This window comes from Dermacentor albipictus, chromosome 7 (assembly GCF_038994185.2).
Source record: "Dermacentor albipictus isolate Rhodes 1998 colony chromosome 7, USDA_Dalb.pri_finalv2, whole genome shotgun sequence".
In the NCBI taxonomy this organism is placed as follows: Eukaryota; Metazoa; Arthropoda; class Arachnida; order Ixodida; family Ixodidae; genus Dermacentor; species Dermacentor albipictus.
This window is the reverse complement of record NC_091827.1, coordinates 117750752-117775564: the sequence shown is the minus strand read 5'-3', so window position 1 is coordinate 117775564 and position 24813 is coordinate 117750752. Positions and strand designations below refer to the sequence as shown.

Sequence of the window (24813 nt, the reverse complement as noted above, 5' to 3'; positions counted from 1 at the left end):
GCCAAGACTTCGCTTCGTACACGTTCGAGGGGTCAGCACGTTGCACGGCGCCATGCTCCTTCTGGACAACTAACGAATGTTTCACACGTATGCTGCCATGTTCGGCCAGCGCGCAAAGAATGCCTGTCAATTGGCGCGCGGCCGTACTGAGTGTCCCCAAACTGCAGACGCACTCCGCTGCAACGTTCGTTACCGTGAGCTTACCTGCAATGCTAGCAAAGAGGTGTACGTGTGGACACCGGTCCGACAGCGCGGTCGGTCCTAAATGTTGCTGCATCGCTACTTCGGTCCTTATAAGGTTGTACTGAGGTCGTTTAAGAAAGGTCGTTTATAAGGTCGTTTAAGAAAGTACCTCAAGAAACACCCGTCGGCTTCCTCAAACTGATGCCATTCATGTTTCGAGACTAAAGCCTTATTCTTCGCCCCGTGGCAAGACAGCGGAGTTTTTTTACTACATTGACAACGTAGCGTCATTATTTTTCTTGTTTTTTTGATCATTTTTGTTGTGTCCCGTTTTATTGTTGTCTCTCTCTCTCTTTCATGCCTTCTTTGACAGCTGCAGATTTTTATTTTGCGTGACGACCCATTTCTTTCATTTATATAGTAACCCTCTTTCTTTTTTACCTTCACATACAGCATCGAGACGATGCTCCTTTAGGCGAGGGAGGTGGCGGTAATGACACATGCCATGACATATGAGCCATCCGCTGTGGCACGTACACGTTTCGGGGTCGGAAGAAGAGGAGAACGTTTTTGTTTTTCTAGTTTCGGTAAAGGCGTGGACTCCTGGCTGTATCGGTTGCTTCGCCCACGACAATATGCAAATGAAATGCAAAATGTGCAAATATCGACGCTACGCAGCACGCATGTCACATCGCGTGACCCCTAGCGCCGCAGGACGCCTTTATGGGGAGTTTTTCCGCTGCAGGCTAGCAAGCGCGCCCGTGGCTCTGTGGTACAGCAGTTGACTCGCGCGCCGCGTTTGCGGGTGCGGCAAACTGAGCCTTTTTTTTCATTCCCATGGCCAACCAAAACTGTTTTTGGAATGAGCCCATAGCAGCTCACACTGTAGAACAGCTAGAGCATTCTTGCGAAACTGACTGGAGCTATAAAAAGTTCATTTGTGTTCTCAGCCGAGAGTCTAATTATGGTGGCTTCTACGGTACACTATTAAGAACATTCCTCATCAAGTGAAGTGCTTATAGGATGGTTTTTTCCTAATTTAGGTCTCCTCCGCATCTGCCACCCTATTCCTCGATTAAGCTTCCGCCATTTTTTTTTATTTATGGTAAATAAATTTTATATGCAATATAGAAGCCAATTAGGAGCAAGTAAACCATACGTTTTGAAGGACGCCGTCGGATATTCAGTTGAGTTGCTACCATTGGAAAAAAAAAGATTATCTATATACGCCCAGAAAACAAACATCTCATTTTTACTGCCGCAGTGAAACATTTTTTTCACTGCCAAAACGGAGATATGAGAACAATCATGGTGATCTACCACCGTGGGGCTTGTAATTCAAATTTTTTGTCATGGCGTGGCGTTGACCATAACTCTGCACAAATAATTTTTCGTCACATTTGAGGAAGGAATGGTTTTGGTGAAATAAATGGCAGTTTCAGCAACTGCTCATGCAAAGAAAACGAAGGAATAATTTCCTCACCTTCTCGCGCAAGGATCTGACGGCGTAATCGGGATTATACAGTTTTCATAAGATCTTCCAATTCATCGAAGTTAATATTTAACAAAATTAAAGGCAATGAACAGTTCAATGCACCAAGGGTGACACTAGGAAACTTCGACAGGATATCTTGCTGTATAAAAACGAGACAGAACTAATGAAGATACTATGTCACGATGTGTACTTAGGGTTCAGTTAAATTTTAGGCATGTTTACACGAATAATATGGCAGCAACAGCCGGACGCGAGCTCTATGACAAAACAAATTCGGTTTCAAAAATTGGAAGTTGTAGGCCTATCTATTAAACAACGTTATTCTTTGTTGCACAGAACATTCCATGCAACGTCAATTCTACGAAGATTCGCATTTTAACTTTGACATTGAGGGAAGCATAACGACGAAAAAGATTTTTGTGTGCGCGCATTTGTGTCAAGCAAGGTTTCCTGGGTCATATTATTCTATTTATGACCAAAGCGATCGCTGCAGTGGGAAACAAAATAGGAAAGAGGTAATCCTCATGAGCCTCTGAATTCATGAATCTCGATTTGGAAACTAGATCGTGTGTCCGTCTAAAATTGAATTTTCGTGTACCAGGGAGCTTGCGTGTCTACGCCTTCTTAAAACCAGCCGATTTCAGATACTTGAAAACAAATAAACCAACAAATACTTTTATAAAGCGAGCTCTGTGAAATGTTGCTTCTGGCTTTCATCATTATTGTTTTGTCTTACATACTTACTCTGAAGCAAACATAGAAATGTCTAAAGGAGAATTTTTTTTTTCAGTGCAGATAATAGAACGCATTAGGAAAGAGACGAGTCATATAGCGCATGCATTCCCGCAAAGAAATCGAACAGTGTTTTTCACACAAAATTCAGCGAGATAAACGCAAAAAGTTCAACGTGAAAAAAATGAAGCCATCAACGATTTCGTTTGGAATTCCCCACTTGGAGCCTATTCAGAGAGAAAACGATAAAAAGAAGAAGAAAAGCACCACGACAGCTCTAACGGCGTATATCACTTTTCCTCTTCTTTTTTTTTTCCGTTGCTATTGACTCCAACCTTTTTCGCTGCTCTCGACACTATATTTCAGAAGGCGACCGCAAGAGACACGAGAAAAAATCGCTGTCGTCCTTTCTTTCAGGGCGATTTATGCGCAGCTACGAACTTCAAACTTCCTTCTCAAGCAACGCCGCAATGTATTCTGTCAACCATATCTGCCGATTTTTCCTGTGTCCTCCGTTTTTCACATTTGAAGAGATGGATGCGTTTTTAGACGTCGTCTCGCGTCACGTGATGTGGGGTGCCTTTTCCTTCCATTTGAGGCGCTCCGCCTAGACGTGCGCATCAGTATTTCAGTCCGGGCTTCAGAAGATACGAGAAATAGGCGTCGGCCAAGAAGTTTGAATAATGTAATCTAGTTTCCCGCTATACATGGGAGCATTGCTCATAATACTCAGCCGCAGAAAGAAAAAGAAAATAAATCAAAACGCGTTCGTCAGCAGAAGGTTGACAGAACGGCAAGCTGACTGAGCTGACTCATAAAATAAAGTAAAATAGTCCGTACATTAACACCAATATTAGGGACCTAGGAACACACACACACACTATTTGGAGTTATGATTAGTGTTGCCAATATCGATTTAGGCTGTAGACCAATTGATTAGATAGGCCGGCAATATTGATGGAAAGACACCAGGCTGCATGATGGCTGTACTTGTACATTATAGCAGTGCCAACGTAATACATACACGTTATACCAGGCAACATGTTGAGATGGTAAGGCAGGACCCAGGGTTGGCGATAATTGCAAAATTACATTAGAACTGTTGATTCGAAGGTGCTTCGCTGTTTCCCGCTTGCCTTGCGTCAAAACAGAAAAAAAAGAATACGTTAGTGGCAGTTGTCCTATAAATGCAAGAATTGTAGAATTGCAAACAAGTCCCACATTAACCTTAGAACGACAAAAAGCTGATCTAGTTGGTAAGGATTCATTATACAAAAAAAAGGTGAGGCGTGCAGACAGGACACAGAGCAGAGAAGTGGACAACAATAGTCGGATAGTCGGACAACGATGGTCGGCGTTCGTGTTGTCTACTTCTCTACTCTTGTGTCATGTCTGCACGCCTCGCCTCTTTTTTGCATAAGGAGTCCCACATTATGCGAATAGACCAAAAATACTGCTGCTGCTTGAATAATTGTTTAATTACTCTAATTTCTTCATCACTTTAGCGACTGCGTCTGATCATTAGTAAGTGCACACATGCTTATGTTATGGTGATGGTGATGCGAGTGCACTCCGCCGAGGCAACAGCCACAGTACTGTCTGTACATTGTTTGCCGACTGTAACGCCATGCTCAGACAGCATGACGTCCGTCACTTTCTTTTGCGCCACCGTTGTACGCTGGGGACATTGAGCCGATGCATTTTTGTGTCACACGAGAACTAGAGTCGGTTCCATGCATCATGCCACACAATTGGGCCTCCTCTGCGAGCACCTAGCGCTCACCGGCGGCGAAACAATTACCAGCCGCCATACCGTCCGAGTACCGAGTTTCAATCGCTGAGAATTGTACATAAGGTTCTTTAAAAGCTTGCGCTTATGATGCTCTCCATATGTACACAATGTGTATATGTCAAAGAAATAAAACACTACATTTTGCACGCGATTGTTGTCACATTTTCTTTACAAGAACTCCCTAATTTAGTGGCGCGATTTACAGCGAACTCAGTTCACCGCTGAAGCTTCAGTGCATGAACAAATAACGAATGTTTTTGAAACGTTTGTAGCAGGCGTGAGTGTGTTCGCAAATTCAACCTTTTCTTTCGGTGATCAGCTCGAAATGACAGTGCTGTGATCGGCAATCCAGCCTTCAACTTAATATTGTTGGCCCACAAATTTCTGATCTCCACAAGCGTGTTCGAAAGCTTCTCGAAAACTAACCTATAAAAGCAAAAATTTGGGAACGATCCGTTGCTTGCGGCAGGTTACGGAGATGTTAAAGACAAAATCTGTCCGGTACTGACGGTGCACAAAGTAAGCAACTGCGCAGTCTACGCAACTTACGTAGGCCTCTCCTCTGCCCACAAAAATATACCAACGTCTAGCCGGCGCACTCTTCTGGGTCCACCACGGGCGTTCTGGACGCTTCATTACCGCTTTAATTGCTTTAAAAACCATAAAATAAGGTTGCTAGGAAAGTTGCATCACAAATTAGAGCAACTGACCAGTTGTTCCTGCAACGGCAATGCGTATGCTAGCTAGCATATCAGTCGTTTTGAAGTTTCAAAGAATGCATGTGCAGACCATGGAGAGCACGGTGGACGACGTCACGGAAGAGCAGCTTGCCGATGTCGAATCATTGATGAATGGTTTTCAAGTGCGGATGTTTGCTCAAAGCGGCGTGCACGAAATGCCCACACAAACAAAGTAAACTGCGTACATTGATCTATAGTCGCTTCTCTGCGTGTGCCGCCTGGGACAACCACTACGTACACTGAAACTTGTTTGAGTAGAATATGTCTGTCCACTGCCCAATGGAGAACCTTTAGTATTATCCCTTGCTTTGCAGAGAACAACAAAAAACTAAAAGTGGTTCTGTGTTGACCCGGTAAATGGCACCAGGGAAAGAGGGAAACTTACTTCCGGATTAGGCACAAGCAACCACGCCGTTTCCGGCTTCGACGTTCTCGCCTCTTTCCGGCACTTCGCAGCTCGCTTGACAAAAAGAAGCGAGCAGAAAGAGGAACTGCACAGCTGGGTTTCTATTGCGAGGATGGCGTGCTTCGAGCACTGATGTATTACTTTCCTTTTTTTTGCGCAGTGTCGCAGCGAGAGTCGCTCTCTGGCAACGAAAGCGCTTGCAATGGCAAAAAAAATTACTGCAGCTGCTTGACCATTCAAATAAAAGGCTACCGCCCTAAAGTTGCACCTAAGCGATGAGAAACGCTGAAGTGTAGCGTAATGACTCTTTACGAGAATACATAATGTTTTTAGCAGTCATGATCCCTTTATTACTGTGGATATCAATATGCAGAAAATCGAAGTGTGTTAAAGGTCATTCATGCTGACGAAAGCTTCACCGCGATACTGAAAAAGTAACTGGAAAAACAGAGGAATGCTAAGAAAATGAATAATGGTAACAGTGTCCATACGCGTACTATTCGCAAATGTAAAGGGCAGCAACAGAATCGTTTCAACAAGATAAAACGTATCGACATCTACACTATGTGTACTGAACATGTTGCGCGACTGTTTCTGCGACCTATAAATACCTAAAAGCAGGTTTGAAAACAAGAATGATCTAGCCCTTTGCATGCCTTCCACTCATGATATTGAAGAACCAGAACTTCACACATAATGTATTAGGAATCGATAGCTTACATACAAGCTATGCTCTACAACATTATATTAACCCATTTAAAAAAGGATTTTTATGTGGTGTTTAAATTTCACTAATGAGTGGTAGAAGTTTTTGTTTTCACCAACGCACTTTAAGAGCGCAGGCATGTGGTATGCGGTTAGTGCTCCACAATTTCATGTCCTTATAGCAGCTACCTGAATTCGTTTTTACGCAGGGAGCAGTTGGGAGCAGGTTCATTTACTGGAGAATGAAGAAATTCGTATTTAGGAACGTACAGTAGAAACTTGTGGTCCCAAACTTGTCTCGCTTTGAACACCTTATGGATTAAGAACAATGAATTACTAGATACCTCCCTCGGATCACCATTATGGTTTTCGAGTAAACGGATCACTGTTTCTAAAACACCTTTTATTAAGGGAAAACACGGGGAAGGCGGGAGATGGTAATTCAAGACGATGGGCAAAACGAGAACAAGGTGAAAGCAGGAGCCTCCTGCTTTCACCTTATTCTCGTTTTGCTCATCGTGTTTTATTGTTTCAGTTATTTTCACTTCTTATGCCCCATACAAGCATGGTATACGACAAGCGTGAGTAATAAAGATAGTAATATAATTTCTTTCTCAGCCACTGCTCTCCGAGCGGATTTATTTCAAATATGCGCCCAACCATCTTAGTTGAGATGGCCTTAGTTGACATGTTCCAGGACATACAGGCAGGCGGCAGAGGCCAGTGGGGCCCTGGACTGAGAGGACCCGACCACCCCTCCTTCACATATTTTTCATTGCAACAAAGTTTCTGTTCTTATTTGCATGACATATTTTCAAGGAATTATAATCCAAAAATATTTGGTTTTCAAACCGCTCCAGCACATGGTTCTTAAACACAATGTTTATGTCGCCAATGCATGGCTTATTGATAAGCTTAGATATTACGTAATTACTCTCACCTATATTGAGCAACAAATTGTTCTTGATGCCGACATTACTGGAGCCTTTATAGGTAATTATTTACCTCAGCTTCAACGTGTACGAATGATCTATTGGTGAAAAAAATATACTAGTATCGTCTGCGTAAATTATTAATTGACTTGATAGGAGCCTGTTCTTTTGCATCTGTCATTAAAGTGTAAGACTAATCTACGGTGATAAACCAAACAAGCGAGCCCCATTCAATGCAAAAAGAACAGAACACCCTACGGGTGATAACATGATGACCACATGGCAACATTTCATTGCCTGATATGCAATAACCTGGGGCGTACAAAAGCCCCACGAAAATTCCTCCACGTTAGATGTATGCGGGGTGGCGCAGAAAATATGTCTATCGTTCGTTTCTCTCTCTGTAGGGGTATGGGCCAGATTGCGTAAACATGAAAGGTTCGGGCACGACCACGTATAACCAATTGTTCAAGCGATGTGATATCGTGCTCGTCGGTAACTGATCATGACCGACGGTCTTATCGCAGCGTTAGAGGAGAGCACATATGTGTTGACCATGCATCACCATTTAGAAAGACGGTGTCGAAGACAGTTGCAATGCAAAAAAATAGCTGATTGGAAAAAAAATTATGAGTTGAAAATTAAGGCAAGTAGGCACCTCACTTACCGCCAAGCTGGACTTTAAGGCTACCCTTATGAAAATGGATTTAGAGTTCCTTTAGAACTCCTAATGAGTTCCTATGGAGTCAAAAGGGACTCTATAGGAACTCGCGATCTATGGAGTCGTCCGCATAGAATCTCTATAAGAAGTCTATAGAAACCTTTCTATAGAAACAAGTCATTTCACACACAATAGATGTTCTATAGAGGGTGTATTGACGTCCTATGTACTGAATTCTATAAAGTAATTTTTATAGAATGTCTTTAAAACTTCTAACGCGACCTGTCTATAGAATGGCTCTCCATTCGTTCTCTATAAATGTTCTATAGAGATTGTATTGATATCATATGTACTAAATTCTATAAAATAATGTCTATAGAAAGTTTTTAACACTTCTAATGCGGCTTGTCTATAGACTGACTCTCCATTCACGCTCTATAAGCAGTCTATAGAGGGTTTATTGTCATCATATGTACAATATTCTATAAAATAATGTCTATAGAAAGTTTTTAACACTTCTAATGCGACTTGTCTATAGACTGACTCTCCATTCACCCTCCATAAATGTTCTATAGAGGTCGTATTGACATTTTATGTACCAAATTCTATAGAAAAAAATTTATAGAACGTTTTCGGAAACGTTCTATAGAGGTCGTATTAACATCTTATGTGTCAAATCCTACAGGAAAATGTTAATAGAACCTTTTCAGAACTTCTAATGCGGCCTGTCTATAGAATGGCTCTACATCCTCCATAAAAGTTCTATAGAGGTCGTGTTGACATCTTATGTACCAAATTCTATAGAAAAATTTATAGAACGTTTTCAGAACTTCTAATGCGGCCTGTCTCTAGACTGGCTCTCCATTCCCGTTCTAAAAGTGTGCCATCATATGGCATACGTACTGAGTTCTGTAAAGGAACGTTTATAGGAAATTAAACAAGCTAAAGTGCGGCCTGTCTAAGAACGGCTCTATATTTTCACTCTATAAACAGTACCCAGTATCCAGTGCATCGCCGGATTATGGGTCCAGTGCCGCGCGCTGGATGCATGGGGCGCTGGGCAAGCGCGGCGTACTGGCAGGCGCTGGTTACTGGTGCGAGAAACAGCTCTAGCGCGTTAAATACGTGGTGCCTGGACACCGTATGTATTTTTTTTAAATACAGAAAGCAACAGATAGCGTTTTAGTACAATATAAATCGAAAAAATGAACATGTAAAAACAGAAGTGCTCTGACCAGGATTCGATCGTCCTACCTGCAGATCCCCAGCCCGGCTCATTACCGCTATCGCCGCGTCAGCGTAGGGACATGGGCGGATAATTTAGCTTATCAAAATCGAGAAGCAGTTTTAGTTTCACAGAGAGAAGTCTTGCACAGACGTGGTAGATGCGCTATCGGCCAGCAACTAAAACTCACGCCTGTACCTCAAAGAAAAATTTGCTCTCCATATTCAATAGTGTGCTCGGAAGTGCCATAACATCGACTGCGATTGGTATTTTAGCTTCGAAAAAAAGTCCTAAATGAACCACCGACCCGGGACGCTGCATGAATGGGCTGTTACTGTCGATTTCGATAGCCGTTTCTTGTTCTTCACGCGAGGGGTATGCAATGTTTTCTTAGTTCAGTGATGCCTTTCAGTCTACACGTCTGTCTAGCCATATATATTCGTCAGAGAAACGCAGGCTAGTGCTGGGAGCCTTCGGCGACAGCACATATACCTGCGTTTATGATGCGTCACATCGGCGCTCCTCACTTCTTGTGCTGGCACTGTAGACATGAAAAAATTGTTTATTTAAAAGCACCGATGCGAAATCTGAAATATAAAGTAATTTATCCTTTTTAGACTTCTTGATTCTTGAGGTTAGACGCGCCGATAGCGTGCAGACGGACTCGGCGGATACGCTATGCCTAAGCTTCGATGGGGACTGATCTCGGAGCGGGTAGCTGGCGAAAGCTAAAATGTGTGTATTTGAGCCTCAGAACTCTTTTTAGTACAATAGGGAAAGTGGAAGCGCACGAATCGCCTCAGCCTTGTTATCGGTGCGATAATATCAAGCAACGGTAGGCATCGAACTCGGGGTCCGTTCGAGCGCGTCTGAACGACTTCTGGATTTCATGTCCACTCCACAACACTGCGACAATGGCGATAACTCCCAGTCATACGTTACGTGCGAACTACTAAAATAGCGGCGTCCTCCGTCTATGCGTGGTTTCGTTAAAGAATTTAGCTGTCCGCCCTGTCACAAGGCAAAATGCAAAAAACGAAAGTGATTTTCAGTGTCACATGTGCAGGAATAAACAAGGCAGCTCACGCACCTTTATTCCATGCTGCGACACGAAATAGTTCTATGACCCTAAGATATAGCGTTATTTAGGACAAGAGACTAGTATCAAGCCATGAAATTGTATAAAGCATTTAATATTCAGCAGCGCTCGTCCTTGCGTGCTGGAGCCAGCGCGGCACAAACACAACCAGCGCCGTTTCCAATGCGAGCGTCTCTTCCAGTGTGACCCAGCTCTTATCCAGCGTTCTCACTGGTCTCGAGTGAGTCCCAGCGAGCGCCAGCGTACCCAGTGCGATCCAGTGCTTAAAAAAAAAGAAAGAAAAAGAAAAAAGAAGAACGCGCTGGTTTCACACTGGAAGGCACTGGAAGACGCTGGTTCTTGCAATCGGCATTTCAGAGGTTTTTTACTATCAAGTAAGAGCATCGTTAAAAAGACACTCATTGACCAAGGCAAACGTCACACTAATCGAAATTAGGAAAACCAAAGAAATATAACGGAAGCGCGCATTGTGGTTTATATCGCATATGCAGGTAAATCACAAAGATGTATACCAAGAAACACTAAGCAAAACTGCGCCTTAGCAATCGCGTCATATCTATTTGCTGGCATGCAGTGACTGCAGCACTTGGGGCGGAAACAGATCGAACGCCGCCGCAAATTTCTGGCACATACCACTCAAATGCACGCTGCAGAAACGATTTTTTTTTTTTTCAAGGAATCTTGAACAGCCACAGACCACATGAGCGCGATCCGCGCATGATAAGCGCATCGCCACGAAAGCAAGATAGGGAACACATAAGCGTAACCTGTACCTCACGGGTAAAATTAAACATCATCGTATATACGTTGCTGTGCGACGGACACAAGCGCACGGAAACATCACACACTGCACACGTGTACCTCCGAGGTTGTGTCGACAATTTCTGGGCTACATTTAAACGACAGCAGGAAGTTACTTCAATGAGAAACGAAGTGAGGGCACAGGCACTGCAGGTAACGGCTTCGCATAAAGTCAGTTAGGGTTTTAAGGCCAGTGACCGAGGTTGAAATCGTTAAAATCACACCGCAGCGATAGCTTACACAGGGTAAATTGTCGAGATCTTGAAGGCCATGCTTTTTGCTGACTACATGTGGCATAAGCGATTCAAAAGCAAGAATACTGCATGTAATTTATTTCTGCCTTAAACTATAGCACACAATATGAGCATGTCAATGTTTCTTCTTGTCTAGCAACATATGTATGTAGTTCGGCTCAAAGGCCGGCTCAAAACGGCACAAAACCTGCTGTAGTGGGTATTATTGTAGGAATCACGGAGGCCACAGCAGCCGCACTATTATACAGACGGCGCTGGCGGCGCCGGTATTTTCGTATTCAACGCGACAGGTAGAATACGAAGCTACGGCGTGTTGTTATTGCTCCGTCTTCAACGGTTGTCGTGCGAGCTGCGTCGATGTGTTTGTTTGACCGTGTGTTATTAGGTTTGCTGTAATGAAATGAGACGTAGTTCGCGAGCACGAAAGTGCCAGAAGATGGCTTGAGTCTCGCTGTAAGCACGCCGTATGCGTGGCGCTCCAGCTAAATGTGGACCAACGATTTTCATGCCATGGAGTGCGTTCCCTTTGTCTCCGCTTGTGTTCGTGGAAAGTTTGGTGGACGGCGCAGAGAAGTAATGCGTATTATTAGCGCGCCTCAGCTCGTCCACTACCCAGTGGCTTGTTTGCTGCAAGTAACATCGCAGACGCATCACTGGAAACTTGGAGAGTGCCTTTCGACCTCGTCGTACTGTTGAAACGGTAAGCAATCGTGCTCGCCAACTACACGTGCGTTCATCCGTGTTGTGTGTGCTTCCCGTGTGTGTATAGAGTGCCTTGCGAACGTAGTAAGTGGAACACCCACGACAACAGTGAACCCTGTGCTGATGCTTGCTACGCGCTGGTTGTAAGAATTGTGTACGCAACTCTATTGCCACAGTGCGGAATTGATAATCCTGATAAGCGTTTGCTTCCCCTGAGAAAAGTTTCGGAAATCGTGTTCGCCTTGTGCAGTTGTGCGTGAGCTCCCGCCTGTCTGCTAAAGTTGCATAGTAACGACCCGTCTACCTCTTCATCGATTCTTTCTTCAATGACGTTTCCTCACTTATAAATGCTTCGACGTTGTGCACAATCTCTGCTTACGAGGTTTTTGGCTAACGAACAGTTCTAAGAAAAAAATGTAAGCCAATCACAGCTTGCTACTAGTACAGCTTTATTTCCAAGGCAAGATGTGTTGACATAACTGACTTAACTAAGCATGACAGGGGAACGTTGCCTATACTAAGTAATGGAAAAAAAAAACATTAAGTTTAGATTGTAATCTGCTGCTGCGGTGCGTCCAAAACTTTATTTGATGTAGAGGTCCGCATTGTCATGACATTCGATGATTTCGAGCATTTGCTCTCTTACCACATTAGTGCAGACATTGTTTTCGTGACTCTTTTAGGTGCTGATTGCATGTTTTCACGATATCACAGCTTTATTGTGCCACTGCTTTAAGCTAACATAGAATTGATTTTGTAGTGGCGAGGCCGTGACCCACAACATTAACTACAAGATCGAGGAGCCCCAAGAAATGCCGACCCTGTGGATATATGGCTGCAGCAGCATGGCGTGTGATCTGGATCGTCATGACAGGTGTGTATGAAATGTACGTGTTCCAAAAAGGGGGCTTGGTGTCATTCATGGTGAAGTTTGTCGACACATTACTTAATGCAGCATACTAAAGAGACTAAATATTTATGCAACCTTATTGAACTTGCTACCTATTAGTGTGCATAGCCATTATGCCCACATGATTGTGTTCTGTATAAAACTATACCCAACCATTCCTGATGTTTAGTATTTCTTTTGCGTAAGTTGCTTACCTGCAAGTTACATATATTTTTTGCTTTGTACATAGTGTATTTATGATTTTTATTGGGGTTTTATTCTTTGAAAACTATTTCCTATGCTGTACCCCTATTTGCATATTTTTTTTTCTGTTTGTGCTAGAATCTCGTGCAGTTTTCTGTGCATGTAGGAATTCGAAGGGTAGTGGACTAAATATGTCACAGGTCTAAGCACGTAGTGTGCACATCTTTGTTTATCATTGATATCTTTACAGTTACTTCTCTGTTCCCATAGTAACGGCCACTGCAAAATACACATTTGGTGAGCTTTAATTTCTTGAAAATTAATATGAAGGTCAGTATTTACTAAGCTGCATTTACTTCTGTAGTACATAGGCACAGACTGATATGGATACCTTGTTGACCTACATAGGATGCCTTTTTTGTTTGTTGCATTAAATATGGGGGCTCACCCACATCTCTTACTATATATGTGGTATGCCTCATCGATTTCACTTGTCAGTTTTTACAGTGGATGAAAACAGATGAACGATTGTAATCCAACATGAAGCCCCGTTGTGGAAATGTACGGCCAAGTTGGATGACCATACTGGATCTCTTATACACATGAGAAGATACCGGCCAGTTTGCCGTATGTACGCTTGACCATATGTGAAAGGGATACAGTGCACTCACTGCCTGTGACACACGACAAATTTGGTGGTATCTTTCATCGAGCAAGCCTCCCTTGCCTGCTTGCCTTTCTCAGTTCTCTTGCACACTGCTGTGCATATGGCACCCTGAAAAGAAAGGCTTGCTTAGATACCACTAAATTTGTCTTGTCTGTCAGGGGTAGTGTAGTCTATTCTTGTGATCATGTGTATATTTGGTCAAATGTACATGCAACAGATTGGCCGGTGCCTCAACACATACCTAAGACAGCACCATAATTCACTCCCCGGATCAGTATGTTCGTCCCACTTGACCATGCACCGATGGGACTGGGGCTGCGCACCTGATTTAGACTGTTCATCTGTTTTGTTCAGCTGCGGCAACCAATTGGCCAACAACATCGCTGAGGAATGCCACATAAAAAGACTGGGTCACAATCTGTTTACTGAATTGTCCGCAACCTTCGTGGTAACAAATTTGTTTGTTGCAACTAGTTTTATGCACGTTATTTCTTGTTAAATTTTCTGCTTGACCTATAGAGCAGTTATGCAATCAGTTTTCAAAGTTACTTGATTAGTATAATTTTTGTTTTCTGTTTTTTACATGCCAGGTTGCAAGAAGGACCCTTTTTAATTAAAACTGAATTAACATTTCAATTGCAATTGGGCAGTCTTATCATTGCGTTTAGGATACATATCAGTGTACATACCCGTACTAGATTAGAAACTAATTGTTTCAATAACTCAAAAAGCACGAATATACTGTGTCCATTGTATCTGACAGTGACACCGCGACTGTGTTCCAAATACCACAAATTGGCAGTTATCCATCATAGTTTGCGAAAACAACTTAAAACATTATTGTTCCCCATACAATGCATACTTAGATGCCCAAGCTCCATGCGAGAAATTTATTATTCGCATATTAAGCATAGTACATACCAACTATGGCTAATAGCGGATGGAATATTAATTTTGTCTACCGCTCAGCAATAGAAGCCAGTAGGTCATTCCCTTTTCAAAAAAAAATTTTTCTATGCATAGTGTGACATCTGTATAGGACTCTTAGCTCATGGGTGTTCCTGCTTGCTTATGTTATAAATGGGAATGTGTTGTCATTGCAAGATGAGATTAATGTGTGACTAGGCTGTTGTCGTTCGGAGATGCTTTTTGTCATCAGCAATGATATTCTACTGCCAGGCACATTGGCCCAGTGCTGATGTCACCGAATCTTGGGAAAGTAAAAATATTCTCAAAAGTGATTCTCAAAAGAACTGCCACTGTTTGGCAGAGTGGTGGGGAGGTGGGGCGTTCTGCCACCTTTCTGTTATAATTTTTTTCTGAAATACTGAAATGAAACTTAGCATAATGCTACAACTATATAGATATTTGTGGCATGTTTGTGCCTGCTAATACATTATGACTGAATGTTCATTACACCTTTTGAAAATTAATTTCAATTTTATTTTCCAGGCTCCACCGTCGCCGTTACTAGACGGACCAAATGAGGCCAAAAACTAGCCTTTCCTCGCTCCATTCCTGGGAAGTGAAATAGCAGGTGGTCATGTAAGAATGAACTTGCAACCATGTGGGCAGTAGCCAAAGCTCCCTACAGTTCATGCTGGTGGTGGAATGATAAGACAAACCGCAATATTTATTTGTTTACTTATTCACTTAATATTTATTTATTCATATCTCATGAATACTGTGCAGTTTTTTTAGCAAGGAGTCAGGTAAAATAAAGAAATATTGTTGCATCAAAGTAAACGTTATTTGAAAAAGCATAATTCACGTAGCACGAATTCATGGAAACTGTAAATTTTGAAGAAACAGAGCAGTAAGGTTAACAAATCTTATATAACAAAAAATGAGATCACATTTCTGTTGGACCTAATACCATAATTTAATCTGTCAAATTAGAGATACCATATGCTGCTCTAATATACAATCACTAATTTATGAGTAGATGCGCGAAACTCTCAAACGTTGCAACAATTTCATGCTAGCTGTAAATTCATATATACAGTTTGTTGACTTTAGACATAGCAGATGGAGTCTGCAGAACTATGATATCTCTTTCTGGCACAGAGACGAGCATTAGTAAGCTTCGTGGTGTTATTTTTCTTAAACCTGCCAAATAGTCCTTCGTGCAACAGGTAGAATTCTCAAATGCCGCAAACTTAATTCAAATTAGTGCTGTGGTTGTCTCAAAAGTATTTTGGATGTATTTGAGTAGGAAAATTTACAGAATTAACGAACTTGTGCTAGCTCTTTTTTTTATTTACAGTTGCAAACTAAGTCCTTTTCCTTCAAGTTTTGCTATTTTCAGCAAATTTTAATAAAAATTGATGGTGTTAATGTAAAAACTATAATTTAAACATTTTTAAATGTATCAAACCTCATCAAATTTGGTTGCATAGTTGCCGAGAAAAACGATTTTACTGTTCATGTGCATTACATAGGAGCTCCTGAGCTAGATCTCTTTTTTAGTCATTGCGTGTGTCGGTCTGGTTTGTATTTCTCACCCTAATTAGAATATTGGCTCTGATCTCAAAATTGTTTCCCTTACACCGAAATACAAGCTTTTAAACTTTTTACGATATATGCTGTACTGCTCTATGATAACCCCTGTTTGCCACATTTTTGTAGGGCCTACCAGTGCTAATTTTACACATAAACATAGACTAAAATGCTGTGTGGTTTCGGTATATGGTGTACTTATCTGTGAAAGCCATTATTTGCCACATTTTTGCAGCGACTGCCAGTGTTATTTTTGCTCAGACTAAAATGCTGTGTCGTTTCGTCAGGCTGACACAACATTGCAGTGCACATTCATATCAGTCTATTTTCAGGCTTTAGTATCCAAACATTTAATGTGCACTGCTGGAACAGGCACTCCTTTTGCAGTTTTAATGGTATGGTTTCTTGTCCTAGTCAAGCCTGTTATTGCGAGGTGTCAACTGTAATCAAGTCTGCCACTGATTCTTTTACCTCATGTTTCGTGTGTTTGCACCACCAGCTTGACCTGAGAAGCATGTTGGCAGCTACAGTTTGCGTGTTGCAAGTTCTAGTCTGAAGTGTGTATGTCACATATATGAAGCATGTATCTAGTCTGAAGTGCAATAAACATTTCAAACTGAATACTTTGTGGTTGTAGCACCAATTATTTTGCCACTGCATTTACTGTAGTCCTTATTGCCTACAGTAGAACTTTGGTAAATTGCAAGTACTTTACACACATCGGCCTAGCTTTTATAGGCATTTGCTTGTAGGGACTCGAAAGAAACTCGATAGAAATATTCTATAGAAATTTGCCTTTAGCATCTCTAAAGAAACTCGATAGAAATATTCTATAGAAATTTCTCTTTAGCACATCTAAAGGAACTCGATAGAAATACTCTATAGAAATTTGCCTTTAGCATCTCTAAAGAAACTCGATAGAAATATTCTATAGAAATTTGTCTTTAGCACATCTAAAGGAACTCGATAGAAATATTCTATAGAAATTTGTCTTTAGCATCTCTAAAGCAACTCGATAGAAATATTCTATAGAAATTTGTCTTTAGCATCTCTAAAGGAACTCGATAGAAATATTCTATAGAAATTTGTCTTTAGCATCTCTAAAGCAACTCGATAGAAATGTTCTATAGAAATGTGTCTTTAGAGTTCCTATAAGAATGCGGTGGCCAAATAACTTTTGAAACTCTATAGGAAAATTCTATAGGCAATCAAAATAAACACAATAAAGTTCTATAGAGAAAGTTCAAAAGACTTTCTAAAAAAACACATTAAAAATTTTTGTAAGGGTATGATTCTGAGAAAAAAATGGGTGCGCGTCGTCGAAGAGCACAAATAAAGGTTCACAGAACGCTTGATATCACAATAAAATTCATCAAAATTGTCACAGTAAACACTCACAGTAGCGCAAGTAGGCATAGCAGCTTTATTGGCTGTATAAACTTGTAAACACTGGCATAATAAGTAAATTAACAAGCATGCGGTTACGCACGCAGAAGCAAACATGAACACATCTCACTCGATCACCGTGGAAGCACACTGTCAAAACGCTGCACTGAGGAAACGAGGCAGCAGCAGCGAGCGAATTGACCCTCATGTTGCCGCTCGCATCAACGCGAACTAAAACGAAAACACACAGCGCAGCGCGCACTCTGTACCGGCACCAGATATCCAGATATCTCGAAACCCATCTGTAGCGGATGGGTTTAGAGATACAGCGGCCTGGCTAGGCCCCCCGGTGTAGAACACGTCCTCGTACCCCCTCCCTACTCTCCCTCCGAAGCCTTGCTCGCGACAGAATGCGGCGCGCTTCGTCCCTGCTCTCCTCCATGGCGTGCGTGAGATTGAGTCGCGATCACTGGCTCACCTTCGCATGCTTTCATTCGCACATACAACATACTGCGCGCGAGGACAACTTTGTCGCCCTTGGACCTTATACGGAACCAAATGGCGACGCCGTCGCCGACGTGAACGCCGATGGCAGAAATGCACCTGGAGTGTCCATATATTCGCTCTCACAACCGAACTTGTCGACTTTGTTCCTTATTCCTGAAAACAGTTACACTGCCTTTAGAATGTACGGATAAATTTTCTATCGTTTTATTTGCTAATAGGAACGTCATGACCGCACCGTGAATTAGGAGCATTTAAGCAAACTGGACGTTCTATTGGTTTTTAAATACGAAAAACAAACGTGATCAACACTGCCATAAGGTCATAACGGAATAAGCGGAGTCATATAAAAAGTCCAACAAACCACGGAATGCGCAATTCTCAGCCCTCTCTCAAACAGTTACAAAGTTTCTCCCAATACGCAGTGAAACAAGCAAGGAAGCTAGAGCCAACAAAGAGGGACTGCATTCAAGAGCCAGTGTTGTGGACCCAACGGAAAGCTGCACCACATCCTCCCCCCCTCCCTCCCCGCTTCATTGCTACAGGCCACCAACTTGCTCCTGTCGGGAACTGATTTCGCCAGTGATGTAGCGGACAGGCGGCGGAGTCTGAGTTGGCGCCTTGCGCTCCCGGATATAATGTCTTGCTATCGCGCGAAACTCCCTGCCTGTGTCTACGACGGCGCTGGGCTTGGCTCTAGCGGAAGACCTCGAAGGCGCCGACGTTTCTATCTATACGGTCGACCGCGGTGACTTTCCACGGCCGACATTTCTCTGGCAAATCCTCTGGGGTCTCTCGTTTCCTCGGGACATCGCGTTTGTCTGGCTTCCCGTTTCCATCCGGCCCCTGGCGGATAAAAAAGACCGCCGGTGCGTGAAATGATTGCAGGCGTCTGGCAGAATCCACTCAGTGCGCTGCTGCTTTTCTGTGGAGCATTCATTTCAGTACGACACTGATGATCTTCACTGATAGAGACAGTCTTTCTAGAACAACGACCTGAGAGTAAGTACGTAAGCAGAAGTAACTAGTCAACTCGCATGATCGTCGTGTATAAAATACCTAAGTAGTCTATATTTCTAAAAAGCTTACCCCAAAGATTTCTTTAGTCATAATTTTACGAATTATGTGACTCCCGCGTAGCCTAAGACATGATCAACTGCATGCGAGCGGGACTCACTAAAGGGACACTAAGTCAAGTTAAAGTGATAGAGTAGCGCTCGAGAATATCTGAGGCCTCAATATTATCGGAAACAGAGCCTTATTAGAACAAAAGTTCAGGTAAATGCAGGACGTCGTTAGAGACTACCCTGAGACATTCAAGTAGCCGGCCTATGACAAAAGCACGCCTCAGTTAAATTCTGTCACTAGTACTCTAGTGCTCGTTGCAAAAAAAATGCTTGTATTGTATTATAAGACGAAATAAAATGGCAGTTGTCCAGTTGTATTTTATTTTTACAAAAACGAACTTATTGGCATCACCTTTCACAACGACGCAGGCGGTCGAAAGGTTTCGTTTTGGCTCGACTCCACGCCGCCAACGCTATCGCTTTTGAGTAGTTTGGTAATCGCGTAATGCTGCGTTGGTTTTGCTGACTCGCGAAATTCGCACGTACTGTAAGTGGCAGAGAATTCAACTTCCACGTAATGTCGCGGGATGCCCGAATGTTCTACGCCACTTGACCAAATAGAAGCAGCAGCGGCAAATCCAAAGATCTGTCTCAGCTCGGCACCGCCGTCTGTGGGCGCCGTTTTACTCACTAACGGCAGCAAAGGGTGGTTATTAGAGCTTGTACCCTCTGGTGGTGATGGCGTATGCAACGTCACCACTCTAGTTGGGTGGCGGGAGATTTGCATTTTGAAAAAGGAATTCGGACCCGTCAGATGCAATTTTCTTTTCTTGACACGAAACAAGCGTTACGAGGTTTCTGGAATGGTATTGAAACAATGCACGTCGATTTAGTGTTTGCCTTTAGTGTCCATTTAAGAACGAAGGAAGCGCGCCTTTTTCAACAAAGGTATGAATGTTAAGTTATAGTGCTGCTGTAAACTACACTTTGTGTTGGTTTTGTTATTCTTCCTAGGCAGTTTTCTTCATATTGAACGACAAATAATAAAATATACAGTTGCTTTGTGATAAGCGGGAGGCAGAAATTTCCAATACGCTAGCATGATTTATTGAGTAAGAGGTTATATAAGCTGAATAAGAAAGAAATCTGAAGTGAAATATGTTTTTACTAGTAATATACCGGAAGACTACGCAGTTTGATCATTTTTTTTTCAATGCTGCCTTCAGACACTCAGAAATATAGAGCTCAGAAAATGCTAAGCAAATATTCATTTATTTATTTATTTACAGTACCCTCAGAGTAAATATATACATTATAGAGGGGAGAGGCTTCATAAGGGAAGTAAAAAATGATATACAGGAAAGGCACAGTATAAGTAAAAATAGAAAATTATACTAGCTCAATAATTTATACGAAAAATAGTAGTCGTAGTTCACCATAGAAAACTCATCATACACTTCAATATACAGGTTTGGAATGATAGGTAAATACATACATAGTTAATTTGAAAAAAAAAATATTACTTATACAGTAACAAGTCACATGATATATTGAACGCAAGTTTCATGATTTCATGATAGTATGGTATTTCGAATTGTTATCCAGTCCTCGTGTCCAGTGCGGAGTAAATGTTTGGCAGTAAAATAAAGTTCCAGCACTGATAGTACTACGTGTGAACTGATACTTACTGTTGTAAAAAATGTTGAACGTTATTCACACGTTCACGAGCCTACGAGGTCTACAACACTTCTTTTTACCTCATCCTCTGAGATGTCTTGCAGTTTTGCGGTCATAGATTTCAGCATAGCCATAACGACGCTGAAATGTACGTAGTCACAATGCCAATGCGATTTTGGGGAACAGAAAAAAATTGGCTGAGGTTCAACACTTGTAAACCTAGTTAGCTTGAGCGAAAGATTTGTTTGGCTTGGTTTTTTAAAGACTATGCACAGAGTGTTTCAATAAACATAGGCCACAGTCGTTCATAGACCTACTGCCGAACGGGTTGTCCGTGAAGCCGCGGTGAAACATGGCTGTCGCAGTCGAGCTTGCCGCCAGCCGATGGATGTGGTTCGTTAAACGGCGTTGTGGGTGCCGTTGCTTGTATGTGCGACTTCGTCTCCTTCTCCTTCTTTTTAGGGTTGTTAAACGACGACGGCGGTTGCAGTAGCTTCGATCTTGTCACGCTTTCGCGATTACTAAGCTTGTTTGTAATCTGCTACTCTGGTCTACCTTCGCTCCGATGTTTCAGCACGGGACTTTGCCTTTGCTTGCCTTTCCGGAAGGAAATATTTTAGACGCGTGAGAAGAGTTGACCATGCCCAACGCAACATAATATCACTCTTGAACTTTCTATGTTAGAGTGCCTTAGACGGTCGTCTTTGCAACCTGTGAGACGTCAAGGCAGTGCGAAATGTGTTTGCGCGATAACCTTTCACGTGGATAAGGCTTTTCCTGTGTGTGTGGTGTCTAAAGCGCGCATTCGCATATTGGACAACATGTAAACAGTAGTTCATTCTACCAGATCATAATCACCTACCACCTACCTTTCCCTCTATCTCCCACATCTCATTACCCCAGTGAGAAGTAGCAGGCTACAGACGAGCTTTCCAGGGCGACGTCTCCTCCTTTCTATTAATATAAATTCTACTCCTCCGTGTCTAGCTATATCTACTGGATGACCACATGCAGCCTGCCGCTTGCGCTGACGTGCACGCACAGACGCGCCTGCCGGGACGCGAACCATGACGAGACTGAGCGGCCAAGCGCCGGCGAAGCAGCCGTTACTCTCTCGCCTAGTCGCGTGGTACCGCAGCGGCGAGGCTCTGGGAGAGCGCAGCATGACACCTCTCGGCCGTGAATCACGTGACATGACGCCACACTTGAGGCACGCACTCCTGTGGCTCAAGGTCATTGCGGCGCGATGAATAACCTTGTTAGACATGGCGTAGTAGAGCTTTCGCTCTAAAAATAGGTGGCGGCTGAATCTGTGTAATAATGCACATGTGACCCTGCATGGGCCCCCCCACACTCCGCAAAGAACTGTGCCGCAGTCGATGCTAAATGAGAAAAGAACGTCATCAAGAAGGAACCAACCGCAGCTTTATCGCAGGTGAAGTCTAACACGGTGAGTGCGTTTTGTGGCTGACCAACAAAGTCGCGACAGAAGAGTCCGCTCATATTCGCAACCACAAAAGCCAATACCATTCTAATAAATTATGCTTTGGTGGTCTAAAAATGTTAAAAGGCCCTTTAGTTATTCTTAAACAACTGTTTATTGGACTTCTACATCTGAAGTTTTAACAAGTATCTTCACGTCCGACGTTAAATAGAGCCTGTGACCATGTGGGAAGGCATCTTTACGGTAAAGCGCTCTGATATATTCGTACGCCTTTATTGTTGATTGCTCTCATTTGCCGCAACACTTCGGAGCAGCAGCAAACCTTCAATCATCATCATCATCATCATCATCAGCCTGGTTACGCCCACTGCAGGGCAAAGGCCTCTCCCATACTTTTCCAAAAACCCCGGTCATGTACTAATTGTGGCCATGCCGTCCCTGAAAACTTAATCTCATCCGCCCTCCTAACTTTCTGACGCCCCCTGCTGCGCTTCCCTTCCCTTGGAATCCAGTCCGTAACCCTTAATGACCATCGGTTATCTTGCCTCCTCATTACATGTCCTGCCCATGCCCATTTCTTTTTCTTGATTTCAACTAAGATGTCAATAACTCGCGTTTTTGCCCTCACCCAATCTGCTCTTTTCTTATCCCTTAGCGTTACACCTATCATTCTTCTTTCCATAGCTCGTTGCGTCGTCCTCAATTTGAGTAGAATCCTTTTCGTAAGCCTCCAGGTTTCTGCCCCGTAGGTGCAACCTTCAATCATGTGGCTGAAACAACCATGCATTGCTTTGGAGATCCTCAAGCTGGTAACCACTAACGCAGGATCAAGCGACCAAGTTTCAGCCTTGCCTGACCCCTTTAGCACCTCGTAGATCAGAGCTGACGTAGTCATTAGGATCATTCATTGGAAACACCATACGCGATGGTGCGTCACCCAACAACGAGGGTATAAAAGGCACCCCTGCAGCGACGAGTCTTTAGTGAGAGTGGCAGCACAGCTTCACTCATGTAGCTGAAAAGAGCATAGATTGTCTTGCAGGCTAGTTGCTACTGCCTTGTGTCGCAGTATCACTAAACTAATCGCTTTCTTCTTGTGCTGCTGCTCTACGTGAAATGTTATGCGTTTTTTAGTATTTCGTGTACGTAAATTAAGGAATGTTTTGTTAATTAGTTGAATATGTGTTTTGACTTCTCGTGCTGCTAATTTCCGCCTCTTCAAGTAATCCTGTTCAAGTACAAGAATTATGCCATCTGGCACAGGCGATTTAGATAACAATATGATGCTTAAAAATGAGCAAGCCGTATAATATAAAAAAATACAGTACCAAAAACGAAACCAAACTATATGCTGCGGATACGCCACCCATTTCTGGGGCAGCACGTTCAATTGCTTTCTGTGCTTCACCAACATGCTATGAGGTGAAGTAGAAGCGCGAACCAAAATATTGGAATGGTGAGACAAATTGGAAATTGTTTACCCGGTAAAATCACAAATAACTTCCCTTAAAATATCCTTGCCGACAGTTATGCGTCTCAATTATGGCCGCTATTCTGCGTATTTTTCCATGTACGACATTAGTGTGTTACCAATGTCGAAACATAGGCCACCAAAACAGTTTAAGCATTGTCAGGCTTTTATTTTAGAGCCTGTGCGCAGCAGAAATTTAGCGTTTTCATAACACTTCTATAAAAACAGTCACAGGCCTGCGCGGCATACGCAGCACAGTCAAAGGGTAAGCTGGAGCAGGGGCTACATAGGAGCTCACCTTTCGGCACCACACTACAGGTCTTCGCGGCGAAGTATCTTCGCGAGAACGATGGTGAAATGTCCGCCCAGCAGTATGCTGAGCCCAACGTTGCCTCGCTGCAGCCGCGCATTTAACTTTACGAAACGCTTCTTCAGGTTCGTGACTTGCGAAGAGGCGCCATAACGTGCACCCAAGAGTAAACACGGCTATCCAGACTACGTGGCGCATATGTCACGTTCCTACGCTACGCGGCATGAATCTCACATTGCAAGGCACGTGGCACGATACGATGCTACTGGTGATGATCATGTAATGGCATCCCCTTTGAAACGCGGCGGTGACATATCCACCTAGACAGATTGATTTATACAGGTGCGCAGTGTTTACTTGTTCTAGCATTTCTATATGCATCTCCTTACAATTTTCTTCCTCAGACCTTCTGTAGCGGCCTTGTACCGCTAAATGTGCATCTGATGTATGGCCTTCTGCCTGATGTAATGGTATGCAAGTTCAATGCAATACGTGGACGTGTCGACGCTAGGCAGCACGCATGTCACATCGCTTGTCGCCTCGCGCGCCAGGATGCGTTTGTAGGGCATTTTTGCGCTGCATGCAAGCAGGGTTACGGGCGGTCCTCCCTGTGACATGTTAATAATACCACTTGCTTTATACATACTGTGGAGATGGATACTGCGTTATCGCCACGCCGAAGGCCCGCGATCTACAAAACCTTTCTTTTGCGAACGTGCTTCTCATGGGAGAAGCGTGTACGCTGCGGAGGAACATCCGCCTGACTGGAAGCACTTGTTGGACGCATATGTCTGTTTGCCCGATCCTTGGGTGTGTAGCTGTGTCCGCTCTGTAATATGTATTCCGTTTTGTTTTCCAGGTAATAAATATAGAAAAGTGGCAGAGCACAGTGGTAGAGCATCTTACCAGCACGCCGCGTGCCCAGGTTTGATGCCAGCGGGAACTAGGTCTTTTTTTTTCTTTTACAT

The 24813-nt window shown here is 43.0% G+C and overlaps 1 protein-coding gene and 1 long non-coding RNA gene across 2 annotated transcripts in view; one reads left to right on the top strand and one right to left on the bottom strand.

Moving 5' to 3' along the window:
- The window catches only part of LOC135909569 (uncharacterized), a 161551-nt gene that overhangs the window by 116262 nt on the left and 20476 nt on the right, over window positions 1–24813 (bottom strand). The gene's annotated exons all lie outside the window — the stretch shown is intronic.
- On the top strand, window positions 11305–15630 carry LOC139047592 (uncharacterized). The gene is made up of 3 exons (XR_011507243.1): window positions 11305–11725; window positions 12488–12601; window positions 14940–15630. It is a non-coding gene; the product is annotated as an uncharacterized lncRNA (long non-coding RNA).